Source organism: Cebidichthys violaceus, unplaced genomic scaffold (assembly GCF_023349555.1).
Source record: "Cebidichthys violaceus isolate CVI_PGR_0920_01 unplaced genomic scaffold, fCebVio1.0.p SCAF_1, whole genome shotgun sequence".
NCBI lineage: Eukaryota > Metazoa > Chordata > Actinopteri > Perciformes > Stichaeidae > Cebidichthys > Cebidichthys violaceus.
The window spans coordinates 3,737,838-3,742,837 of NW_027176262.1; the positions used below are offsets into that span (position 1 = coordinate 3,737,838).

A 5,000-nucleotide genomic window follows, 5' to 3' on the forward strand; every position below is an offset into this window, starting at 1 on the left:
ACAATTTCCATATGAAGCGCAGTGAAATTAACTCCACCTTGGTTTTGTTCACCTTTTTATACAATTTATTTCTATTGGGTCAGATAGAGGATTTATGTCATTTTCTCACAAATTGGCCTAATTTCATGTCAGATTTGCCCTGATCGGTGTATCGAAAAATGACTTTACGGCAAATAAACTCTGATGAACTTCCTAAAAATTAAATAACTTGCTCATAATTTAGTGTCATAACAGCTTCCAGAGGGAGCGCAGTAAGTAGGTTATTGCTTGTTAGTGTATCCCAGTCTGTGCTCGAGGCCCTGCTGGCCACTGCTGCAATGAAAATGTGCTTACTAGTTAGATTATTAAGAATTTGTAACCCTACGGACCATTAATTGTGGTTGTATGTGTTTCTCTCTGTGTGTGTGTGTGTGTGTGTGTGTGTGTGTGTGTGTGTGTGTGTGTGTGTCTCTCATTTACAGTCAGACAGTGTTGGTTGAAATAACAGGCTGTTATGAAGTCACTGAGGCATGGTGGTTGTAAAACCACAGAGTCTCAGATTTAACATGTACGCAGGCACAGACACATTACACACGCACACACACACACACACACACACACACACACACACACACACACACACACACACACGGCATGATTAGCTTTCTATGTTTTTCAGCTCTTACTGGTGGCGAAGCTCGCTGGAGACGCGTACCAGAAGGCTTGTTTATTGAGAGCAGGAAGTGTGTCCGCTGCCACCTGGTTGGTGGGATCATCACATTTCACACACACACACACACACACACACACACACACACAGCGGCTATAATCGGCTCATGTTAGTGTCTGTGGAGTAGATGGATGACACACACAGTCACAGGGCAGCTATTCCACAGCACTAAAGCGATAGCATCTCCCGGGTACCTTCCTCTGATTAGTTTAGAATTCGGTCCCCTTTGTCTTCTTCTCGTGTTTCTTTGTCTTCGCTTATTTTAAGATTCCTTTTCTTTCTCGCCCTCCTCTTCTTTCTGTCTGTGCTGCTCACTCCCAGAGGAGTGCAAAAAGAAAAGAGGAGGAGGTTGAACGCAGATAAAAATGAAATGAAGTGGAGCTCAAAATGAGGAGTTCTAATGTTACTGTGAGGCAACTACTTCATCACCTTTAACTTGAGGCGTTTTCTGCTGTAACACAAGCGTAGTCGCACTAATTACTAAAAGTGTGTTTTTTTTGCAGTCACATAATTGCCGAAGCAGAAAATGAGAAATTACAGAGTTTTATCGTATTATTTTTTGTAAATGTTGCTCTCTCTGCGCACATTCCATCAATAGAAGATCACAATGTGCTGAGTGTGTGACGGTGTTGTTTTAGTCTTTTCTTTATTCGTTAAACCTAAATTACACAGTTCTGTCCCGTTACTTTAAAGCAGCGGTTCCCAACCCGATCATTGAGATGGACCCCGGGCCCCCAGGTTGGGAACCCCTGTCTTAAAGGGCCGGCGTGTAGGATTTGGCAGCATCTAGAGGCGAGTGATGCAGATTGCAACCAACTTAAACTAGGAGAACTATACGGTGGCCGGTGTGGCTTTAGAGCCGGTGTTTGGTTTGTCCGTTCTGGGCTCCTGTAGAAACATTGCGGCCGCCAACGATAAAGAGGACCGGCTCCGTATGTAGATCATCAGCTCATTCCTAAATGCTAAACAAGAAGCACTGCCCTGAGCCTTCCACTTAGCTCTATTGTATTCATATTAGTTTGTTTCTGCACTGTACTTTTGCTCTGCTTCATGCTCTTAGATGCTTGTTTGAAAAAGGAGATGCACTTATGACTTCTGCTGACTAGTAGTTCTTTTGATTACCAATGTTGAACTCACTTCTTGTAAGTCGCTTTGGATAAAAGCGACCTGCTAAATGACTGTAATGTAATGTAATGTAAACACTGTTCTTTTTAATAACTTTAATAACAGTGTTGTCTTTCAAGCTGCAACAGATTTCCGCATTGCTTGCCAATGTTATGTGCATATTTAATTCATACGGCGTTTTGTAAGCAGAGCCTCCTCTCCTGCGATGAGCGCTTTTGACAAGTTTCCCCACGGGGACAATTAAGTACATCAGAATCACAATGACAATTATGTCAACTCTTCGCGTCACCCTCTATCAACAGACTGTGAAACTGAAACAACTGACAGTAAGCGCGAAGAGAGAGAGAGAGAGAGAGAGAGAGAGAGAGAGAGAGAGAGAGAGAGAGAGAGAGAGAGAGACGGCGTTGAATGTTGCCAGTCGGCTACAAATACCCGCAAGGACAAACGAGGACGTTTTGATCCCTGTCGGCCTCATCCGCTGTTGATCTCTGGCTCTGGGTGTTACATGGTAAACAGCTTAGGGGATGAACTGGCATCATGGACGGCTAGGAATGTGTGAGAAGGGAGAGATGGCATTAACGCTACACTGAGTTATTTCTGCAGCCGCACACTTCCAGCATTCCTGGAGCCCGAAAACACAGGCTGAAATGGCCCACGATGCGTTTTTGGTGCAAGGTGTGGAAAAAAAGGTGCAAAGTGTTCATTTCACCTCCTTCGTTTAGAGCTCAGTGACCTCTCCTCCACCTGCATGATGCCTCAATACCCTCCCTTGTTCCCGATAAAGCCCCAATCCGAGTATTTGGCCCTCAACCTAACTCCACTTTTTGTTCCGACTCTCACCAAGCCCTCGCTCGTCTTTACAACCAGACTCAGCGGGTAGTCAGCTGTAAAAAAAACCCAAAACCGGTGAGACGATGAATAAGTCAGATCCATGGCGGCGAAGGACAGATCACGGTTTCAGTTAAATGCTAACTATGTAAACACCTTGTGTCTTGTGCTTCAAATTGCTGTTGACCTTTTTAGTATTAAATCAAGACCTTAACCAAGTGCGTTAAGTCCCTGTGCTTAACCGCCTCGCCGGATGATGTTGCATTAAGTTGCGGTAAGAGGTTTTAGCAGGACTATCTTCTATACTCGGTCAGGCTGTTCTCGGACGGCGTTTGACAATGAAATCGCTGTGATTTTGTAGATTCGTATGTAATCCACGTAACTATGAACCAGGAAGTATACAGGCCGCAAAAAACACAGAGCAGTTGATTTGTTTTTCACTTAACATCCTCACTTCTGTAGTTATTTGAGTCCAAAATCACAGTCTTTTCACTAAACATAAGTAGTTTTGTTGCCTAAAGTTGGTTCCTTCCGAGACGGAAGTTTATTTTGAAAGGACTGTGTGCATGTAATGAGCGTAAATTGACTCGTGTTGCTGGACTTTAGTGGGAAAACCCGGATTAATGTTTTTGTAAGATGACGATACGTTGCCTCAGTAAAAATGCACTTTATTCCAGTCTGCTTTATCCCTGCTACTAAGTACCAAGAGGAACCATGTCAAGATTTAGCTTTGACCCAACTCCTAAACAAACTCCTTTTGCTACTATGCAAATATAAATGTATAGTTTTATTTCTCATTCTACTGTACAACGGCCTTGCAGTGCGAGAGGCAGTGTGTTAAGCTGACTGCTCCACATCTGATGTACAGTAGAAGCAGAATGTAAATCTGGGCTTTGACCCACAAACCTCTTTAAAAACTCGTGAACAAATGGATTTCATTTAACTGTAGCTCTGACATGAAGTACAGCTAAAGGCAGGGTTGGTATAGTCTTGAGAAACTAGAAGATCTAAATGAAGAACCTAGACCAGTGCTGCCGACTCTTTTCCTGTAAAAGTAGTTAGCAGCACCAGCTCCAAAAGTTGCTAAATCTAGCGAGAAAGTCGACAAGACAAAATTGTCACAATGAACGTTGTCAGTACTCACAGCTGTTAAGTTAGCAGCTTGTTGAAGACTTGTTGAAGGTGATGACCAATGAGTGCACAGACAGAATAAGTCCATCCAGTCATTACATTCAGGCAGAATGAACTGATTAAACGAGCTTATCACTGTGCTGTGACAGCCACAAATACCAGATTATTTTCTCTGTCGGAGCATCGGATTCATTGATTGCTGTCGGGATGTAAAGAGAATATAAAAAATGTTTTTTGAAGAAGCTCTTGCGTTTTTATAAGAAACGTGTCCCGGCCAATTCTCTTTGCCTGATATCAGACAGAATTGTCAACGCGTTACACTCGGTGGACTGGGCGGATTCAAGAGGTCTGGACCCAGTCGAGGTTCGCTTTGCCAGCAAATGTTTTTCCCAGCTTTGAAATCTGGAACAGAAACCGCAACCGACGCTCCGAACGTGGAGCGCTCTCCCGGCCAGGTGCTCACCGGGCGTGTTCTGAAGGAAGCGGCCCTCTCCCTCATGTCCAGTCAGGCACTACCAGGCCCAGTGAACACATCCTCCAGTGCTCTGGCCCTTTTATCCCCACACTGCAGCCCCAGATCTTGCCCTCTCCCCCAGTGCACTCTTGACCAGCGCGCCCATAGCAGTTGGAGAGCAGAGAAAACTGTGTCAACCACCAGCCTTGACTCGCTCACTCACCCCTCCCCTCTTTCTCTTTCTCTCTGTGACTCTCTCTCTCTCTCTCTCTTTCTATCCTCCCACTCCCTTCTTTCCTCCAGGATTTGCTGCATCAAACATTGATTTCTCTTTTTATTTTTAGAGCAGCTGTGAGCGTACATGCGTGCGTGTGCAGCGTTTGTTTGTGTGTGTGTGTGTGTGTGTGTGTGTGTGTGTGTCTGTCTGTGCACACATGCATGCTGGGCCGTGGGCAGTTTGACTGTGTTTGGGTGCATCACTGTGCGTGTCTTTGCGAATGTGGTCAGAGCTTTTTTTTTTTTTCAAGTTAATCCCTTAAGAAGAGGTGTGGTTCTGTTCCTCGGCTCTGCTCTTGCTCTCCTCTCTGTCCTTCACTCTGAGCGCAACATCATCACATGCTCTCTCTCTCTCTCTCTCTCTCTCTCTCTCTCTCTCTCTCTCTCTCTCTCCTCTCATCTTCTTCTCCTTCTTGCGCTGTTGTCGTCGCCGCGAGTCTGAGGGAGTTTGCTTCCTCTCAGCTCGTCATCTCCGCA

The 5,000-nt window shown here is 44.9% G+C and overlaps 1 protein-coding gene across 5 annotated transcripts in view; it reads left to right on the plus strand.

Annotated features, from left to right (window-relative positions):
• The window catches only part of numbl (NUMB like endocytic adaptor protein), a 56,936-nt gene that overhangs the window by 22,708 nt on the left and 29,228 nt on the right, over positions 1-5,000 (plus strand). For 3 of the 5 annotated variants that reach the window (XM_068706739.1, XM_068706748.1, XM_068706756.1), the window contains exon 1: positions 4,633-5,000. This exon is cut by the window's right edge and continues 66 nt beyond it. The exons of the other annotated variants lie outside the window; for them this stretch is intronic. The gene's annotated coding sequence lies outside the window, so the exon portion shown is untranslated. Of the gene's footprint in view, positions 1-4,632 lie in introns of those variants that run through there. 5 annotated transcript variants of the gene reach the window in all.